Consider the following 22,630-nt stretch of genomic DNA (forward strand, 5'->3'; position numbering starts at 1 on the left):
ATTACCAGGTTTGAAAATCAGAGGGAGTAGGGCACATTTCTCCAAGTCATGCTTTCAAGCCAGACGAAGTATTGTTGCACTGATTTGTTCAGCTGTGCAAGAATAATTCACACCGCTAAGAATATCAACCAACTTCTGTCAAAAATATAAAAGGTTATGCTATGAAAAATACATTATAGTTAGGAGTACAAATTATGGCAGAAAAGAAAAACCACTTACAATCAAGTATTTTCTCTGATTTTAGAACACAAAAACAAGCAGAAAAATTTGCCTTGCTGGAGGACTACCAATGTCTCAGGTGGAACGTGCCCACTGAAAGCCTTGCTTCTTACAAAGCAGCACGTTATTTCATACCTGTAGGTGAAAATCCAGTACAGAGAGATGGATGGAAGATGAGAGCAGCACGTGGAACAAGCATGCAGCAGGGACGCAAGAAGCCGTCAACACAGAAGCAAAAGCAATGCTCAGTCAGACAGATGCCGCCACAAACAACTTAAAAACTGCTCTGGTAACTGCTACAGTAGTTTGTTCTTTGAAAAACAGAGATTAAAAAAAGATGACCCTTACACTCCCGGTTATGTCACCCTGTCCGAGCATCTGGGATAAATGCTGTCATCGTAATCCCAATCTGAGTCCTGATCTGATTTGCAGATTAGGAGGGAAACAGAAGAACTATTTGCTTCAACTGCGTGGGACAGAAAGCGGAATCTCCTGATGTAATGTCTCTCTTCACCCGTGATTTAAAGACTTCCCCAAATAAGCAGCTCCTACTCCCTGAGCTGAAGGCCTGTCAGCTTGCATTTACAAAGCCATGGTAACCTCTCCTACTGCTTACCTTCTTCTCCACCTACAGATAAAAGAAAGCCCAAGTGATCAGCGCTCCTCCACACCTTTTTCCTCCATCAGAGCCATACACTTGCTTCTCTTTTGTTTTCCACAGAATAATGCTTCTTGCCCATCACTGCAGGCTCCACACATCTATCACCATCATCTCAGCAATACCCAGACTACTCCCAATTATGCATTTTCTCAACTCCTGAAGAGAGATAGGGAATATCAAACTAACCCCACAGCCAGCAATTCTGAAGTCATGTGGGGACATCAGACCAAGCTTTTAAATCACTTACTAAGCAACTCAATGCCACTACTGTAGTTATCTATGGGAAAAGAAACCTCAAAGCGCAGACGTTTCCCTGAAGCAAACAACCAGCAGAGACACGTTAATGCTAACAAAGACAGTAGCTAACTGAGCAGATTGTAGAAAAATCTTTTCTATGTTGGTATTAAAATTTAAACACAGGCTCTGACACCTTGTGAATCACAAACAGCTTTCAGAAGGTATCTAACTACTCTCCAAATAGTATCACCTAAAGGACAAGTTGCACAGATGGAGGTGTCTCCAGGCAAAAAAAAAAAAAGTGTGCTCCTATGACCGTCAGCAGTCCAGAAAAAATGGGCTGCCCAAAAGGCAGCTCAACATCTCTAGAAGTCAAGCTAGGAGTTCAGTTCTTGATCTGGAACAGATATTTTCAGGAAACCTGAAATTGGCACCCTGGCATTAGGGCCAGCAGAAATCACTTGCAGCAGCTTGAATTGTCTGAGGTGGAAAGCAGTGCACTGCCAGCATAGTTAAAAGACAGCAGATATCGCACCTCTTGTCTAAAGGTGATCTATCTACCAGCAAGTCTTTATCCGTTGCACTGCTCAGCAACACAGTATTCTTTGATAAAACTACTGATAACTACAAGTTTAATGTATTAAAAAGCAAAGGTCTCTCAATTCAATCTGCAGAAGAAAACCATAAAACAGCAGCTGGATGACAGCTCCTGTCACTGCCTCCCGAAATGTCTCGCTCCTGTGACCGACTCTCAGCTAGGCAGTGGATTACCATTAGCTCAAGAATATCAGCAGCCATTCTGCAGACGTCCTCAATTTTTATTTATTTTCTACACAAACTCCAAACTCTTCAGGAGCTCTGGGACCACGTGACTTCCACAACTCATGAGGATTACGGATACAGATACAGAATACAAAACTTTCCCATTAATAAAAAGATCTTAACCGTTTTTCTGTCAGAAGAAAATAATGTATTTGGTATCTTTAAACAATCCTTCAAAGCAAGCTACAACATGCTTCACAGTCCTTTCAGAGGACTTTAGTCCATTTAATTACTATTACATTAATGGTTTATGTTCCAGCAGCTATCAGAGGTTTGTCTGAAATTGTATGTCCTAAGCTACTGCTATAAAGTACCAATGACCAACATACCAATAAAAAAGTAAAGTAGTGGAGACTAAAAATCATTTCTCTCATGCTGTAAATGACCACCACTATACTAAGAATGAACTTTTCAAAGTTAATTTCCAGTAAGATTGAAGGCAAAGCTGCACAGGAGCAATGTATGTGGGCTGAGAAAACAATCTGGCCATTTTCTTGCAGAACTTCCTTCAGAAAGCTGCACTCTCCTGGTATCAGGGACAGAGGCACAGAGGCTGGGTGTAAAACAGCTAGCTGATCACTGTGCAAAAGTGGTGATGCAGCCATCATCGTGTACTTTTTCATGCTAAGAGCTCTGTTCTGACCTACCGGAGCCATTTTAGGTATTTCCCTATAAATAACAGAAGCCTGACCAGCTGGGATGCATATCATATTTGGATCAACATTGCAACACTGTGCAGCTCCAGAGAAAGCAGTAGCTATGTCTTTTTATAGAACAGATGAATAATGGTTTGTAAAGAGGAAAGATTGAATTGTTAATGAGAAAACACGGATATTTCAGTTGTTGCTGCAATGAAGTCCTTGAGGTAAACTTGAGGAAGTCACTTAGGCACTGAAACTACTACTGCACTCAACTTCAACTGCAACTTGCTGAAGGCTGCAGAGAACACTTCTCATGTAGCACAGATTCTGGACTCCAAATGAGCACTTCTCACAAAGGTAATTTCAAACAGGTATAGTAGAAGAAAACGTTACAAGGTAGCAGCCATGTGGACATTACAATTAGTCGGGGTACTCCATTTGCCTTCAGCCATGCCTGGGCGGAACTCTACTGAACATACTACCTCATAGATCTTGTAATGCTAGTTATTTAAATCCACACAAATCCAAGAAAATCATAAATCTGACCTTTTCTTTAAAGTCAAATTCATGGATCTCTGCATAAATGAGGCTTTCTTCAGGTCAGTCACCATTCCTTATCTCCAATTTCTCAACTTTACAATTTGGGGGAAGAACACAATTGATCTTCCCCATATAAAGCTGCTCCAAAACCCTGTACTTTCCTCATTTAAAGAGCATACCAAGTGAAACCACAGATTGCAGCAGTATTCTGTAGCAGATGCATCAACAAATCTATGTCATACCAGGGGAAGGAGCAATAATAGGAGCATAATCACAAATATTTCATCAGATCATGTTTATTATCAGGTCAAATTTAAGCTAAACCTTAAATTCTTATAAAAATCCACATCAATAAAATTTGAAGTTTCCTCCCTGCCCAACCAAAATGCAAGAAAGATTGCTCCTCCCTCCTCCATTTAAGCACTTCTTCCCAAGGGCTGCAGGATTTTCCTCATCCAAGTTGCTCCCCAGGGGGCTAGGAATTCCCAGTCCTACAGACAGCAACTATTTGGGAAAGCGCCAGCTGGTTATAAAAAATGAAACCAGCTTCTCTAGGAGCTGACTTTGTATCTGCATTATGAAAATAGTATTGGTCAAGATGTCACATACGAAAAACAACTATGAAAAAAGCTTCCATTTTTAATAAATCCAACGTGCAGACTGGCAATGCCCAAGGTCAGAGAACTGAGGACAAGGAGCCTCTCTTACTCCTGAGCAGTATTTTCCACAGGCATTTACTGGTGAAAAAAAATAACCATTTGTGATCAAACACAGGACGTTCTCTTCCCAGAAACACTGGGCAGACGTGTAAACCCAGTAACATCAAGACTGCTTTTCAGAAGTACTTCCATGAAAGGCTTTGACCTCATCTTTGCAGGAAAAAATAAGTTTTGTCCCATACGTTCTGCTTCAAATTCCCAATTTTCACAGTATTTATTTCAATCCTACCTACTGATGTAGAATTCATGAGTCAAACCATTTAAGTGACTGCAAATCTGGAAAAACCAAGGGACGTGTCCAACAGGTTTTGCTTTGCTGTCGCAGAGAAAGCTGCAGGCCCAGGGATGCTCCTTCGACCTGCAGCCCCAAGGCCCAGCTCTGCTGCAGCTCCCCCAATGGGGCCCAGGCACCTCCAGAGGCCTGAGGCCCTCCAGCCAGCACTCCCTCAGTCCCCGGGGCTGCAGCCCTGCTTGTGAGGTGTGCTGCCTGCCGGCCTCCCCCACGTCACTCGTTTCCCCAAGGCCCATCAGACCCACAGCATCTCCACTCCTGGGTCAAACTTCACTAACATGTGGGGCAACAAGAGAGAGATGAAAGCGTGACTAAATAAGCTTTCTTTTCCTTAAGAAATTAAGGCAAAATAGGTACAGCTCCATTCCATTTACTTTGAGAATAAAGACAGGTCAAGTCCTTGGAAATGCAACTCTTATGTGAAGGCAGACACAAGGACAGGCCACGGAATCGATGCACACCTCTTTCCGTTCTGGAAATGGAGGACGTGACTCCCAACCTCACTCCTCTCTCCTTACATTTACTCAGATGCAACTCTTCTGTACCACACTTGCAGCAGGCGGTGAAGGCTGGTGTGAGTCATCTGACCCACTTCTAGCTGGATGCAGCCTTTTGCTTTACTTCACATTAGGAACTTACACTTGAACATAGATGTGTCACTAACAAGATGTTTAGATCATCGCTCCTTATGATGCTGCCAGAGAGGCCAGCTGGACTGACGATGGGTGGTCCAGACACCAGAGATACGGTAAGGAATAGAGGCAGCTCTTAGAGACAACGCTGAGAAGAGTTAAAGATGCAGAAAGTGGTGTGCTTCTGCCATCCGTGGAGGAAACAAAGCCAAACACATGATGGTCACAGCTGCCAGCTGGTCAGCACCCGGAGCTCCTGGGCTGCTTCTGTCAACCACAAAGGGTGGGACAAGCCCCAAACCTCCTGCCTGCCTGGTCAGTGGAAGTGCAAGTTTATGGGAAAAGCAATTGTAGCTGCAGAAGCTATTTTTAAGCCTCAAGCCCGAAGTAGAAATCTGAAAGAAGTCTGTACTGTGTGATTATGGGCTGCTTAAATTACATACAAAAAAATACCTTATTTTACTCCCTGTTTCAACATGTTTGATTTTTTTTTTCTTAAATAGGTGCATGTTGTTACTACACAGGCCCTACTACACCACTTGCTTGTCTGTATGAGCACGGTAATTAAACCCCAAAGCATCCAAGCCTGAAATACCTAGTATCTGTCTGTAATAACTAGAAAAGGAGAGAGCTGGAGTTGCACAACACTCCCTTCTCATGCTTTACTTCATGGCATATAGAACTTGAATTTTTAATATATCTAATAGTACTTAGATCCTCAGTCTGAGTTTCTATTTCATGGTTAGTAGGCAAGATTATTAGTATTATTATTACTAGAACAATCATTAAGGTGTGTTAGACATTTGACCTGTCAACTCTCAAGCATGCAGTGCACATTCAGGAGAGGAGCAAAGTGCACACACCTATCATTTTGCATTTAATATCTCCCACAGGGGATTTCTTGGTGCCATATCTTTACATCCAGAACCTTCAGTACAGAGGTAGACAGGCTGACCTTACCATTTTGAAATACCAAAGCTATCAGCAATCAGCCTTATCTTTAAGGAAAACTAATAATAATAATAAAAAAATATGTACTACTTCAGGAAAATGTGAGTTGGTAGGTTGGAGTGAAGAAAATTCCATCACAGAGAACTGAATTGTGCTCTTGATTCATTCTCTTGCTTGACTCATTTTGTTTTTACTTTTTTTTTTTTTTTTTTTTTTTAAAAAAAAAAAAAAAAACCATCACACAGGGGACTTTCTGAAGCCTGTGTGCACACCCTTTCACTTCCTTCCTTGAGTGGTGAAATACCCTCTCACAGGAAGTTTAATGATTATGAAGGAACTTAATTTGAATTCTCTGCACTGCCTCAACTGTGCACATTTGTTCCAGTGCTGTGTGCTCACAAATCCTCTGGAAACTATCTTGCTAAAACATGCACACACACACAAAAGCCCCTGCCACAAGGCAGTGCTTTAAGTCACACCATGGAGTAGCTGTGCTGGAAGGGCAGGGAGCCAGCAGAACCCCAGCAATATGCGTGAGCACACTCCTGCTCTGCCCTACTCAGGCAGAGCTATAAAGCACTGAGCCTTGGACAAAGCAGACTTTTTCCTGGTTTTTCCACACAGGTGTTTTGGTGTGGAAAAGTACAGTGTAACACGGTTTTTGTTATTTTTCATTTGCTCCTTTGAAGTGTAAAACAACTCAGCCCAGCTGTAGAGCTGGAGCTCAGCTTTTCAGCACTGAGAGCAGAAGCACCAGCTCCAGCCCAGCGGTGCCTGGTACTGCCAACCACCACCCAGACAGAAACACCAGGCTGATGAGATTGCACGCACCCCACACTGAGCTTCAATTCTTCTTATCCCCATCTACAGTCCTTAAAGAAAACTGCATTGCTGAAAGGCATCATCTGCTGCTTCACTTACTACATGTAATACAACTAACAGACCATCAACGGCCACAAAATAGTATTGTTAAGTTAAAAAGTTTTGCTTTTTGGTATTTGAGTGGTGTTACTGTAGTTTCACTTATTTTAACAACAAACGCATGTGAAAGCATGTTTATTCTCAGTCTGCAGCAAACACCACCGTGAAGCCCACTAACTGTGGGTTTTTACTTGGAGGGAGGTCACAAAATATACATGATGCACTAGGACTGCAAAACAGAAAAATATTAGGAGCATGTGGTCTTAAAATGTGATAAGCAAGTCCATTCCTTACAGATACTAATTTAACAAAAAACAAACAAACAAACAAAAAAACCATGCTGTAAATATTCTGTCCATTGCTTCCTGCAAAGGAATATAATTTTCATTTCATTGCTATGCAAATTACCACAGCAAACACATTTGCATCTGCTTTCTCCTCAGGATCCTCTTGCCACCACCATAAAAAGAACAACATGACTACATGGTCTGACCAGCCCAGATTAATGAATGAGTCATTCACAGTCACACACAAGTTTCATGTAGACAATAATACCGTTTGTATCCTCTATGAAGCAACCCAGAGAAAAGCTGCCGGAAACAAGTCGTGGGTCGGTGTTTAAGGCACCACACGTGTAGAATCCAAGGCATTTTTATGGAGAAGGCAGGATTCAAAGGAGTACACGTGTATGGGGAAAAAGAAATATCACAGAGAACTTAGATAAAAAGAACAAACACTTGGTAAACAAAGCAGTGTGGAAATGGGGAAAAAATGGAGCAAGACTAGTATCGTGCATCTGCACACCCTGCTTATAGCAGTGATATTCACCGAGCTTTTACGAAGGTCGCTGAATCTTGTAACAATTGAAACATATTTATGCAAAGAGCAGACATGGCATGGGAATCTGCGGTTCATGATTCCCCAGCGAGTCCTGCCAAAGTGTCTTTAGTCTGATTCTGGAAGAACCACTTCTGGTAACGAGAGTAATTTAGCTCTCTGCCTACTCCAACTTTGTTCCTGCCAAGGCTAAGAGTGTGCCAAGTGCGCTGTTTTCTTTGCCTTGAGCAGTTGTCACCTTCAAAACGACAGCACCGCCTTATTCATGAAGCCCTTTAGCCCAATAGTTATGTTAAACAGCCCTGTATTTTGATGAGAACTGGTCTGAGCAGAACTCATACCAAACCCTCTTCTGCTGCCCATTACAATATTACAAGTGCACGCAACGATGGGAAAAATTACTCAGTAGTTAAGAATTGTATCTGAAGTGAAATGGAGTCTTCCCACACAGATTCAAACTCTGTTTGCTTTGGCAGAAAGGTACTGGAATTTCAGGCACTAGCAGCAAAATGCAATAAAAAAGCGTTCAGATCACCATGGTCTCTGGAGAACTTCATATTGAAAATGCACAGCCATGAGAGCTTAAACCAAAAACTGAGTATGTTTAGAAAGACTTATAGTTATCTCTGCAAAGAATGGGTCCTCGGTTTGTCCTCTGCTCAAAAACTAGTCAGCAGTTCCAAACCAAACAAGGGAGAAAAAGACCATTTTTTGTACTTTTGAGAAAAGCAGATTCTCACAGGAAGATTACTTGGGATTTATCTTGGATCTTGTTCTCATGGCAAAGAGAATGGAGGCCCTCCAATATAAGGGGGTGGGAAGGAGAGTGGGCAGGTAAAAGCCACCTTACATTCAGTGAGATGGGGCTAAAAATGCGCAGTCCGATTTCCAAAAATTAACAGAAAATAACAAGCAGAATGAAATAGTAACAATCTTCCTTTTAAGTTACATTTAGTGAGAAAACAGTTACACGATGACAAAATTAACATGTCTAGTGCATTCCCAGTACTTAATTTGGTTAACACTTTAAAATAGTTTCCGTTCTCTTAAAAATATAACCACTCAGTCAAGTTCTCACCTATATCATTCAACTGTAACACTCAGGTTTTACAGGCCTGCAAAGAGATACCCCTATGAATGCAGTTTCCAAAAGTTCTTATAATCATTAGAAATAAAAAAAAAAAAAAAAAAAAAAAAAAATCTTTGATGTCTTTTTGCTCTCAAGGAATCTCCACCAGCAACCTTCTTGCAATGATAAAGTGAAGGAAGCATTTAGATGTCTGTTGTCCCCAGGCTATTCCCAATGCATGCCAATCGGCAGTCCCCACCTCAGGCTTTATCAGGTAGCTGTCTGAGGAGGGTGGAACCTCACCTCTCACACAGCAGCTGCCCTCTACATGCCACAGAAGGCTACGGTCAGGGAGATGAAGCTTGTACCTGGAACTATTTTTCACAAGCTACTGCATTCTAATGGTTTCTGGTGAAGAACCTCTGAAACTGAACTTGATAATGCTATTAATTACAGTACTATTTACAAAGATGGCAATGAGTCAGCTATTCACAAAGGATGTTTTCAAGAATGACATCTCCCATTTGTGTGCACCTTCCCAAATGGAAGCAGTTCAGGGTCTCAGATCATCAGTAAATAATCCCTGAAGAAGGACCCAAAATGTCCTAAAGCATAGCTGTGTTGCTGCCAGCCAGGCTTGGCAACAAGGCTGTTTTACAAAAGGCAGTCCTTCCCTGAGATTCAATTTGTTTTGCTCAGCTCATCTTGTGAGAAATGATCCACTGCCAAAAGGAGATTGATTACTCTTACTGGAATGAACGTTATCAAAGACACGATCTTGACAGATTTCACGCAAAGGAAAGACGCTAGCGCAAGTATTTGCTTTGTAAAATGAATCTGTGAGATTGCGGTTGGGCTCTGAGGGTGAATTTACACTTCATGGCTCAGCTGATTTAAGAGGCTGCTGCTGCCAAAGGAGGATATCCCACTGCGTTGCGTCACGCCACCCCCCCCTCAGCAGGCTGCAGTGCTCTGCACCCTCTGCTAATCCAGCTCAGATCGCTAGCACCACCTCCCTTTCTGAAAGGCAGGGCTGACCTAGCTAGCGTGGCTTTCTGACAGTGGGAAGTGTCCTTCTCACCAAAGTCAAGCTGTCAGAGCAGCTTGAGCTGCAGCACCTCACTTCACCCTGAGAAGAAGCAGTGAGCTTCCCCACTGCAGACATGCTAAGCAGCAGCCCTGCCACGAGCTGAACCTCCCTCTCCTTTCCCCAGCATTCTCTCCAAATCGCTTCTCTTTTTCTAGCTCTATATTTGGTATTGGGAAAAAAATGTCTTGGTGGGGGAGAAGAGAACAAGGGGTGTCAGGACAAAATTACATAGCATTTATTCAGGGCCATCTGTTATTCCAAGACTCAAAGTACTATTTCTGTATCACTGCAGTGTATCATCCCAGCCATAGGAAGGAATTTATGGCTATTCTAATTGCAACTGGTCCCATGTAAACTGAAGTATCAAATGTTTTTCTATTTATCATAAAAGATTTTTAGACTTTCTTTCAGGGAGGGGAACAAAAGTCATTATTTCTCCATTAAATACATGCACATTAATATATGACTGCATTTCTAATTAATGAAGAAGGCATTAAAATCAAAGCTACTGGAACTTTTAGTAGGCTTAGAAACAACAGCATGAAACAGTTTATTTTTGATACAAGAAAAACACTCTTCCTGCTCATTCTCAAACAAACAATAAGTCAGACATCACTGTCCTACTGCAAAGGCCTAGAAATCAAAGCCCGGTTTCAGGAGGACAGATATTATCTGCTCTACAATTAACTGCACTGATTAACCTTTAAAGGGATCAGATATTTCATTTAAAAGGTGGTTCAATGACATTAGCTGCGTGCTACTCCTAAGCATCATCAAATTCCCCAGACCAGACGTAATGTTTCACAAAATGAGGAGCACTCACTGCCAATAATCAATAGGAAATGGCTCCTGCAGCACAGAACCCGACTGTGGAAAGGACTTCTCATGCCCTTCACATAACAATCACAAGGATTTTAACTCGGTTAACATGCAGTACACATATGCTGACCACACTGCTTACCTGATAGGGCTGAAAGGCACTATCTTCAGTTATAAAATCCAGCTGTTTGTCCACAAGGAATTCTACTGCAGTAATCGAATCGTATACACTTTTTCCAACCAAGGGCTTGAATGTCTATAGAAAAAAAGAAGAAAACAAACAAATTAAAAAAAGCTCAGCACATCAAACCCCCAGGACTGCATAAACACTGACGCAGTACTTCTTCCATCAAAACAAGTTAAAACAGAGTAACAATTGCTAATTAGACAAGAAAGGAGAGGTTTGTGTTTTTCGCCTTTCCTTTGCGACGTTGGTGGAAAAAACAGCAAGAAAAGGGAACTGTAACATACATTCTTCCTTTCCCTCATTGTTCTTGAGCAAGAGTGTTTACCACAGAAGCTCAAAGTGCAGGAGCACGATTATATCTTGAACATACAGCTTAGCACGCAGATCCTCTCTCTGCCTGCAGGACCAGCTAGCGCGGCGGTAATTACAGCGAGGACACCGAAGTGGAAACAACTGCAGACACGAGAATGCTCCCCTTCCTGTTCTGAAATCGTTCACCTTGCCTCAAGTCAACCCTCTCATTTCCCTGAGCCTCTGCATCTCCTCGGCGGCCGCCCGCCTCCCCCGCAGCCGCTCCTCCCTGCAGCAGCCAGCTGCTCCGCACAGCCGCTCGCCCGCGCCTCAGCCGGCCCCGTGCCAGGAGGCCTGGACGCGCTCCACCAGCGAGGGCAGGCCACGGTGCCATCTGGCCGCAGAGCCGCACAAAGCGGCCCCCGGCCCCCCCGCAGCGGGCTCTGCGCAGGCGGGCGGAGGGAACGCTGACGGAAAGAGCTCTCCCGGAGAGGGGCTGAGCAGTCCCTGCGTGCTGGCAGGCTTCCCTGGAACGAGCGCGGCTGTGCCGAAAGGAGATGAGTCAGGTGGAAAGGAAATCCCAGCGGATGGAGGGGAGAGAATGCGGCTGGCTCTGAAGGCAGACGGCGAGCGGCAAGAGGAAGGCACTAATGAACAGCAGAACGAGCAGGATGCGAGGGAAAACGTGGAGGAACTGAACACCAGGAAAGAACTGAAAATGGGGCTGAGGGAAAGCAGCAATGGCAAGCTGCCCTCTGGGACCTGACTAAAACCAGAATTCAGGAGAAGACGGAGAAACAAAGGCCAGCCCAGCCGCACACAGCACTGCAAAGGCCGCCGTGCCCTGTAGGTCACCCCAGCTGCGCCAGCCCATCAGACGCAGGCCGAAGGCGGTGCTGGTTCCGTGAGGCAGCACGAGGCCCCAGGGCCACTGCGGGACAGTGAGCTGCCCACAGCCGTCCATGTGTCAGCCGCAGCCTTGGAGGGAGCTCAGGGTGCCGCTCCGTTCTGTGCAAGTGCTGCCCTGTGCTTCCACCCTGGCGTAGCCCACATCCCCGGGGAGCTGAAGCCATGCCCTTGCCAAGCAAAGGAGTGCCTTTCGTTGGGGCTGCATCTTACTTTCTAATAAACATACCCCACGCTACAAACGTACAGATTTAGCACACTGCATCCTCCTTTCTGTTTTATTTAAGGTTTCACCTCAGTTGTTACCCTTTCTTGTGCAAGCAAGGGGAAAAAACACCACGCCATTGGGCAGCCAGCCATTTCAGTGACACGATAACTGGATGAAAGGGCGAGGAGGGCAGGAGAGCACGATAATATTCTAACTGCAACCTGCATAGCAAATAGTTATTTAACCTCTAATGGCTCAGAAAGGCCCTTTGCTCTTGCCCCACCGTTCCAGATTGGCTCTTGCAGTGCTAATGGTTTGAGTTAGGAGGGTGGAGCTCACACCACTGCATTGCAAAGCATGAGTGTACAAACCCACAAGTGGATAAACTTTCCTTCCAAACGTCAGTGCTGCAGCCTTTGGGTTTTTCATTTGCCCCCAGGTCTAAGCAGACACCACCTGACTTTTTCACACCATTCCCCTTCCCTTCTGTCTCATTATTTGGGTCAGGAAACGCATTTCTGAGCACAAACAGGACATACCACATGGTTAGCTGAAAAGAGACTGCATGGAATGCAGTTGCAGTTATCACTCGGGATTTAGAAAAGACGACAGATTAAGGTGCGGGTGAGCCACGAGTTTATCTTACTGCTGGCATTAAAAGAACCAGTTCCAAATATAGATCTGCAAGCGTGATTATGCCAAGGAGAGAAACGTAATGCCTCCTCATTTGCTTTCACAGATCTAAGCCTCCAGACAGGCCAACGCCCCCTAAATACACATGTGAAGGATGTGGGCCATCCCACAAGCACAGAGGAAAAATATGTAAATAAATAAAGCAAAACTATGCCATGTCACATACATCCTCCTACAGAGATGGCTGCTCTACCGCACATAAGCTGCCATCTGTCAGGCCCCGGAGAACCTCCACATTGCCAAAGCACCACCAAACCCCACCCTTCAGAAGCTGCCTTTTGAGGATGGCCTTGGGCTCGGGGCAGGGCAGGGCACCGGGGCACTCGAGCAGGGATGGACGTGACCCAACCTCACACCGTGCATGCACAAAGGCAGCTTGGCTGGGCGCTCCACACACAGCAGCCAGCTGCTGGAGGCAGGCACGCGGGACGTGCAGTGACACGAACACGGGCTGAGGAGCTCCCTGCAGAGGAAGGCGCTCCCTTTTCCATTCCCAAGCAGAGGATGAGCCTAGGAAGGCTTGAACCAGCACAAACTCAATGCCACGCTCAAGTCTCCCCCTTCAAGCTGGCGCCGAGCATTCTTTGACACCCACATTAACTTCTCTCCCTGAAGGCCACGATGAAGAACACACTCGATTTTAAGTGACATCTGATTTCAGCGTTCCTCTGAACCACTGCTCTGAAATAAAGAACCCCAAAGTCCCACTGCTTTATCACATCAGCTCTGACTGCCCGCTCGGCCACGAGGAGCCCTGCCCACCGACGCTGCCCAAGCCCCCGATCCCGGAGGTCCCCTCTCGCCGCCCTGGCAGCGCCACGGCCCCCGGGGCCGCGCACACCAACCCGGCGCAGCTCACGGAGACGTTAATTTGCATGTGCCGTTAGGAAAACTTTTCCACGCGGCGCGGAGCTCCTGGGTCGGCGTTAGCGCGGCGCTGGCACCTCTTCTTATGACAATCGTTACGCTCCGGGATGGCCGCCCCTCCTCCAGAACCGGCTGCGGCCGCGGCGTGCTCCGAGGAGAACGCCGCGCTGCGGACCGGCACTGGGGCCGGCTCCCCTACCCTCCGTTCCCCTCCCCTCCCGTCCCGGCGCGACGGGCTGCAGGGCGGCCGTTACGGGACGGTCCCCGCGGTCCGGGAGCGACGTGGCCGTTGGGCGGCCGGGGCCGCCACGAGGCCGAGCCCTTCCCGCAGCGCCGCGAGCCGCGGCCGCCGCCGGAGCCGTTTCCGACGACGCTCCCCGACGACTGGCGGCCGGCCCGGCTCGCGACCCGGGAAGGCAACCTCCAACCGCCCGGCTCCTCGGCCCGTCCGCCCCCGCCGCGTGGCCGTGCCCGCCGCACAAAGCCCAGCCCGGCCGCCCCCCACGAACAAAGGAGCGCGGGGCCCCGCGGAAGGAAGAGAGAGGGAGGAGGAGGAGGAAAGGGTTCCCGCTGCGCCCCCCGCACACACGTACCTGGCTCCGCGCCCCGCGGCGCGCCCGGCCCGGCCCGCGGGACCTCCGCGCCCGTGGCCGCCTTTGAACAGCGAGCAAAATGGAGCGCGCCGCGCCGCTTCCGGGTCGGGCCGGGCCGGGCGGCCGCGGCGGGGGCGGGCCAGCAGGAGGGGAGAGCCGGGAGGAGGAGAAGGAGGAAGGAGGCCGCCGCCTTTGTGGGCTTAGCGCGCAGCTGGCGCCGCCGCGGAGGCCCCGGCGCGTCCCCGCCGCTGGCGCATGGCGCTGCGCCGCTCGCGGGAGGGCGCGGGGCGGAGCGGGGCCGGGGGGCGGCGCGCGGCGGCCACGTCCCGCGGGGCGGAGCGAGGGCACGTGGGGGCGGCGAGGTAACCCCGCGCGGAGGGAACGGCGGTGCGGGACGCCGGGCAGCGCCGAGTGCGGCCCCCGGGTTCGGCTCGCGTACGCGGCCTGGAGAGAAACAACGAAATCACGGGGGAGGCGGGGAGAGAGGCATCGTTTCCTCCGAGCCCTTTAAACGAGCGCAGCTGCGCGCTCCTTAGTTCGTGGAAAAAATACCAAACGCGCACTTTGCCAAGCAAATATGAGAATAATGGGAAGTCGATGCCTGAGTACCTCCGCGTTCTCATCCCGAGCCCTTCCAGTGAGTACGGGCTCTGACGCAGCAGTAAACCTGCGGACGGTGAGCAACGAGGGCTGCGGGGCCGCGCCCCCAGGGCCGGCGTTGGTACCAGGGCTTGTCCCGGAGTGCGCGCAGCGGCACTGCGTCGCGGGCACTGCACGCCTACAGCTCACACGCTGCCTGGGGGCCAGGCCGGCGACGCTTTACTAACAGCTATGACTAGACAACAAGGAATATTAGTACCAGGGCGGTAGCACCCATTCAGTACCACCCCAGGATCTGGCTGCAAGCACTCAGGGGCAGTAGCACTGCAAGGAGCAGTGACCCACCCAGCAGCTGCTTCAGCTGGGGCTGCTTTAGGGAAATGCCTTCGGAGGGCACAGACGCCACAGAGCTGCCGCCGGTGTGACTGCTGGTGCTAAATGTGTGACGGCAACATAACACTGGGTTCATGTCCTTACTGCTGGTCACATACACAGCAATATGTATCATTATATGCACGCACCAATTGGCCATGCAAAAGCACTAATGCTGACTTTTAAGCAACAATTTTAAACCTTAGAGTCCTGAAGCCTATGAAAAATAATCATACCAAGATTGTTACATTTGCCAAGCAGCACACCTGGGCACAGCTCGGTTAACAGGCGCAGGACAGCAGCACGACTCCCACTGCCGCCCGCAGAACAGAGCGCCTTTGTTCCGGGCACTGCCAGGCCCCGCCAACAGGCAGCGCGCAGCCCTGCGCTCAGCAAACACGCCATGACCTTCAATTACTGCCCTGGCTGGCTGCCACAGGATTCATGTACTGCTGCTCACACCGCCTGCCCTACTTTGCAGATAATCGCTACCACTACAGATAATCGTTAGAATCAATGGAGTTGGGTGAACGCACTCTCCTTGGGCTCACAGCAGCAGCACGGGGGGCTCAGCTGGCAGGACAGCCACACCCCAGGGGCTGTGTGTTAAGGGACCACATGAAGTACCCCCGCTTGACATACCACTTTGCTCTGTCTTCTGTTTATTCAGTGGTGGAAAGCACACAGGCACAGGGACACCGACATGTGCACAGGGCCAGGGCTCTGCTGAACCCCACTCTGGGCACCCAAAGGGATTAATCCCCAAACACACAGAACCCAGAGAGAGCATGCATGCGATGCTGCCCGCTAGGAAAGAACACGTGAATAAATATTTAACCTTTAAAACAAACAAATCAAAGGTGTGTAAATCCATCTCCATAACTGAAATTAGCCTTTTTCTGCTCATCTCCTTCCTTTGCATGCCCCACATTTCCTGAGCAAGGCAGATGGTTTCCTAGGGACAATCCTGCAGAAATAGCACAGCATGTGAGCGGAGCTGCACGGCTGCTCTGCTGACGTCGCCGTGCACACCAGCTGAGTGCAAATGGTGCGCTTCAGTGAAGGAGCCAAACTCCAAAGGAGAGTGCATGAAACAATTGCTACTGCTAGGGCTGCAACCATGTAATAGAGTCACCGTGGTGCCAGTCCACGTGTAACCTTGCCTCCTGGGTGATGTGCAGACACTGCCTGGGGGCGGCCACACACAGCCATAACTTCACCAGGCAATCTTCAGCAATTCCTCAGAATTGAGAAGCAGAAGACAACGGGGGGTGTAGAGAAACATGAGCAGCACCACCATCAGTACACTAGCACATCTGCACTAACCAATTCTGCAGTCATTTCAAATTGATCTGATTTCAAACACAGTTTCTACCGTTGCAGTATTTTCAGTCAGCTTCTAAAATCTCTCGTGCCCTTCCACCAGCAGCCATCGTGGAATGCTCTCAGTACTGCATGCATCAACATGACTGTGCAATTTTCCCCCATTGCTTCATCTGACACCAGCACTGTAATCGCAGCTCTGGCAATGAGGTCTGCTAGCAAACTTTCTCTAGTTCTGTAGTTGAACTGGTGTCCCTGTTACAGTCTCGGTAAAAGAAAAGCCAGAAGCATGGCACTAAAAAACCACCACTGAAGGCAATGGTACTGCACAAGCTTTCTTATTTCCTGGAAAAAGCAGGGCTTAGATAATCAGCGAGCTTCAGAAACCACGTATTTTCATGTTCACAAATAATTTTAGAGACACAGTTATTTTCATTTCTCCCATTACAAACCCCAATCCTGTGTACAAGGATTGCTTTTCCATGTCTAAGCTACCTAAATCGCATTTTACAATTGCTCTCTGCAGTTTCATTTCTTCCCAGCCCATTTACACCTTCCACGGTTCACTTCCCATTAGCAGCCTGTCACACGCACTTTCTCTGCCTCTCCCCTGCATTATGCCATTCACAGACACCAGCCCTTACACTGGAAACACAGAGCTGCAGAGCTGTGCTCTAATATATAGATATATAATATCTAATATATAGATATATAGATATATAGATATATATATATCTATATATCTATATATATATATATATATCTAATATATATATATATATATATATATATATATTAGATATATATATATATCTAATATATATATATATATATATATATATATATTAGATATATATATATATATATAGATATATAGATATATATATATCTATATATCTATATATCTATATATTAGATATTATATATATATATATTATTATATATATATATATATATAATATCTAATATATATATTATATATATATATTAGATATTATATATATATATATAATAATATATATATATATAATATCTAATATATAGATATATAGATATATATATATATAAAATATATTTATAATTCACATAGAAAGACAAAATACTGAGCAGTCTCTTGCACATCCCCCTGTGGATTGCCAGCTCAAGCCTGATGCTGCTGTAACAGACTCCATTTCTCTATACCCCCTCTCTCCATCAGCTGAGTACCACTGCCATGAACTCTGCCGCTCACTCGAGTCCAATCACATCAGTGCCATCTTTAAGTGTGACCTTCCCACTCCCAGTGCTGGGTCTACATTACATGAAACTCTTGCAGCATTTCTGAAACACAAGTTTTTCTGCTCCTTCTGTAGTTAAGAGCACCAACCCACACTTATTTGCATTCTGATTACTCAAGCCTTAATTAATGCATATGTGCCCGGCTCAGATCTGCTCACAGAGCTGTCTCAGACACCTCTGGCCCACAGCCCACTATTGGCTCTCCTTCTCCCAGCATCACATCACAGTGCACTTTCAGAAACAATGTCTCCTGATCTGACTATTGCTCATTTATCAATTTTAGGAACAGCTTACTGGCAGCACTCACAAAACTGATGCATTAACATCTTTCAATTTTCTCTCTCAACAGCTTCCCTGCGGTAATGACTTCCAAACCCTTGACAATACCTTGGCCACTACCTTATGGAAGCCTTACCTTATTCTCATAAGGAATGCCTCTTATTTCATACATATATATGTCTTCTGCTTTTGACTTACTCTCAGATTTTAACTCCTTGGGGAAAAGAATCTTTCTCATCCCACAGTCGTTCTACAGCTGACTGCACAATGAAATCCTGGTCTTTCACTTGGTTTTCCCAGTGCCATGGTAACATGCCACAATAGTAATTAACCTTGGGACTGGATTCTGCCTTCCACAAAGCAAGCACAACACTTGCAGGATCATAATGTTCTTACCCACACTCCTTCTGCAATATTCATCAAACCCCTTCTAACTTGGGTGCCATCCATGTTTTTCAGCATTCACGCTCCTTCAGCCTCCTTGCTTCCCTCACAACAGTGCCAAGCTCCTCCAGCTCATTTCTTGGCTTTATTCTCTTTTCCATACTTACTGCCAACATTCACAACATTCTTGCATCCTTTTCCCCTTGAACTTACTGGATCCATTTATCTGCCCTCCTTCCAGCCTCGCCTCCAGCAAAACAACCCAACCTAGAACACCAGCTTCGGGATTCTAGCATTGCTGCTCTTTGATTCAGCATCCGGCAGCACGTCTCCTACATCCCACTAACTGCAGTCCATCGGACTCCACCTTTTGCCCTCCCACTGCTTCCTGCCTCCTCTCATGCTTCATTCCATGTGCTTCTGTGGAGCGTAACTCCCTTCACAAGGGCAACCTGTACCTACAGTCATAGGCGTCCTTTCTGTTCTCCCTTGCTGAAGCTCAACTACTTGCCTCACTTTTTTCCATCTCACTCCCTATACCTTTAACTTCAATTTTCAGAGCAGTATTTTTCCTAACTCTGCTGTTTTTTTCTTCCAGTTCCCCTGCCTTACAACCCTTTCCATTGTCTAAGCCATGCTGTCCACTTGCTACGTTCGAATCTCCACTCTTAAGCAGACTGCATTTCACTTTACATTTTCGGTCTTGCTCTTATTCCAGAGAGCTCTTGGTGCATCCTCACCATGCAGACCCAGGGCTGCCCCGCAGTGCTGCACACAGCCTGCTGGCTCAGTGTGAAGGTGCCCCAGGGCAGGGCGCAGGTTGGAGAGGCCTTGCTCCCGGAACTGCTTCCTGTTACTGCAGAGCTGAGAATGCACCCGTGCTGACATTTTCCATTCCCACAGCTCCACAGCAGTATCCAAGCAAATCCTGTAGCAGCAAATGCTCCCTGTGTGCCTGCTGACACACCCAGGACACACAACGTGCTCCTGACATCATGCTTAAGGGTCACCTCAGTCATCTGTGATGACTCAGTTAACCAGAAAGGCTCTGCAGGGAGCAGGACTGTCTCCTAAAACAGCTGGAAGTAGAAGGCAGTTTGAACAGGAGCTCGTGTTTGGAAATACCTCAGACAACAAAAGCCTCAAAAGCCTGTGAAACATGAAGTGCAAGAATCTTTCCAAAAACTCAAGAACAGAGAGCAGGATTTCAGAAGAACACATCCCACCGGAGCTAGAGAAGGGAAATATACACTTATCACGTGAAAGAACGCATTACAGTGAAACTGAGATTCATTTGCTGAGAAGAGCAAGACTCCTCAGCAAGACCATCCCTCCAGTCTTTGTGTTTACTCTTTTTTACTGACAGCAGTGTATTTCACTGTTTGTTAGGAAGCATAACAGCTGCAGAATAAATACACTTCTAAATATAATAAATTTGCAATACATTCAGAAAGGGCTTTTTTTTCACAAACACTGTTGTGAGGCGACAGCTCCTTCCTCCTACCCTACACACACTGTCCCCAAAGAGCCAGAGGTTACACCCGCCAGCTTTGCTCTTCCTATCTGGCGATCTGGGGATTTCCTTAATGGAGAACAGCCTGTCAGGGCAGGAGGGGATGGCTCTGTTCTGGACTCAGTGCCTCTGCACTCTTTTAGCTCCAGCTTGCCGGGGGTGAGGTCACGCTTGGCCATCTTTGCTTTGAAATACATCTTTTTCATATTCTAAATATGTACACATTAGGTATAACAGAGTACCTTGACAATAATGCTTTCATATTTTTAAACACTAAGATTTAAGTATTAGGCTACATTGATACTGTGTGTTTCAATTAACTTTGTACAACGTCCCACCTTAGCGAGACAACATCCTAGTCTGTAACTATAATGCTCAAATAAAAATACCATTCATCTCACCTTCACGTGTCATGTAACCAAGGAGAGATACAATCTAGTTTCAGGCTATAATCGGAAACAACTTTTAACCTTTCTGAGCAGTATTTTTTACTGCTATGCTGTTTTATCATTGTATTGTGACTGTGTCAAACTGTCTACAGAGTTGTTAATACACTGCTTTGATTCCTGACTCTGTTGTTTAAGAGGCTTGGGAGAACTTTTCAGAGACAATTTATTCCTTGCAGGACAAACTATAGCCATAAACCACCATGACGTTGAGGTAAAAGTTTACACTTGATAATAAAAAGCCTGATAGAGTAGGCAGTGTTTTAGTCAGTGCATCCCTGCATCAGGATAACACTGAACTGTGTTGAAACACCACCGGCATCACCTAGTTAAAAAAAATCAGAACCAACCCTAGATATCACACTGCACCACCCCCCGCCCCCAGGCAGCGTTATTTTTAGGCTCTCACATCTGTCCTCCTACACGCTTGTCCAGCAGCAACCTCAACAGGCACTTTTTTCCTTTCAGGAAAACACAGGACAGATGGTGTTGAAACTATCTCTCTCTCAGATAACAAGTTTTCCGTTTTTTATAAATTCACTCATCTCCAAACTGTGACAGCTGTGAGTTTAAAGATAAAACTGAAATGATCCAGATCTTGCTCATCTCCTTTCTCTAGGGCCTCCGAAAGGTCACAATGTGTCTCACTTAAGTTCCCCACTAAGCACGAAATGCATTCCTTTTCCAAGCTCAAGTACACTGGTGGTTATTGGAAAGAACTATAGAACACTGTTGTGCTTGGTTTTCTTTATTTTTTCCAATTTGTTTCTCAGGCCTGTGTTGTAAATTCAGGATCTTCAGGATCTGTTTGTGTAGTACATCAGAAGTATTTACCTCCAAGGTATATTTATAGCAGTAGCTACATTCCCTCATTCCTCCCATAACAGCATGCATGACCATGTCACCGTTCTGCACTAACTACTCCCACCTCTCTCTCTTGTTAGACCGCAGATCCAAACCTGGCTAGCCTCACAGCCCTCCCATGCATCCCATCGAGTTTGAGTTGATCCTTCTCCAGCATGGCCCACTAGAATTAGGTATCTTATTTTAAAAACAGACTCATGGCTGATAGTTGTATAGAGACACTGGATTCCTCCATTCCAGGAACACATCCTGTGCATGCCAGAGCCCTGCCTGGGATCTTCTGAACGTCACACAGCAGGTTCACAGCCCTCCTCTGCCTGACCAGAAGGACCAGACCTGCTCTGTGCCAGTGCTTCCAGTGGATAAGCTCTCATCTACATTTGCCATCTGCTCCTAAATCCACGACTTTGTTTTATACAGTAACATTCTGTTCCACCTCTATTACTTCATATCTCAAGGGCATTCAATTTTAGCTGCATAAAAAAATCCTCATCCTCCGTGTTAAGGGCTCCTCCTATTTTGTACCATCTGCACATTGAATCAAATGTAATCAATTAGCCCAAACATTTCAGAGAAAATACTACGCACGTCATTCCCAAAATGTGTGAAGAACTACTGGCACTCAGACTTACTTCACCACTACACAGCTCCACCTATTTCAACACTACATAGCTAATGTCTTATGAGCTAATTCCTATCTAATTTATGTTCACACTAACAATCCTCATCTTCCTCTGATTGCTCGTCACTCGACACGTGGTGGTGGAATGCATTACAGAAGTCAGGACGAATGATATTAGTCGCATTTTCTTGCTTTGGCACAAAGCCGACCAGCCTGGTTCAAGTGGGTCCATGATGCAGCTTTTCGAGGTGCTGATGACAAGACCAGCCCATGATTAAGAAAAGGGAAGCAAACACAAAGCAGATATAATCAGTCTATTTGTAAACACTTAAAATAAAACACAGCGATGAGTAAAAGCCAGCATGAATTCCAAAAGAATAAATTATGTCAAAAGCAAATATCCTTTTCAAACAGAAGAGCAGAGTTGAGAAGCAGATCTATATCCTGACCTTATTAAGGTTTTTGACACCATCTCCTGTGACGTTTACGTATGCAAACTAAAGAGATCAGATCCAAATGAAACCGACGTTAATGTAGACAGACATCAAGAAAAAAAATTAGAAAACATCACTAGTTCACCATCAAAATATGTATCTAGAATGGAGTTCCCAAAGTCACCTACGCTGGGCCGGCTCTTATTTGGTACTTTCATTAGTGACCCAGATGATAGAACACAGACTGCATTTATTAAATTGACAACCAACCAGCTTGGTAGGACTGCAAATTACATTGGAGGACAAAAAGACAAACTGGA

The 22,630-nt window shown here is 46.2% G+C and overlaps 1 protein-coding gene across 3 annotated transcripts in view; it reads right to left on the reverse strand.

Annotated features, from left to right (window-relative positions):
• The window catches only part of JMJD1C (jumonji domain containing 1C), a 145,579-nt gene that overhangs the window by 43,595 nt on the left and 79,354 nt on the right, over positions 1–22,630 (reverse strand). For 2 of the 3 annotated variants that reach the window (XM_048943742.1, XM_048943744.1), the window contains one exon: positions 10,593–10,706. The gene's annotated coding sequence lies outside the window, so the exon portion shown is untranslated. Of the gene's footprint in view, positions 1–10,592; positions 10,707–14,195; positions 14,328–22,630 lie in introns of those variants that run through there. The other variant, XM_048943743.1, reaches the window with a different exon arrangement.

The sequence above is a fragment of the Lagopus muta genome, chromosome 5 (assembly GCF_023343835.1).
Source record: "Lagopus muta isolate bLagMut1 chromosome 5, bLagMut1 primary, whole genome shotgun sequence".
Lineage (NCBI taxonomy): Eukaryota > Metazoa > Chordata > Aves > Galliformes > Phasianidae > Lagopus > Lagopus muta.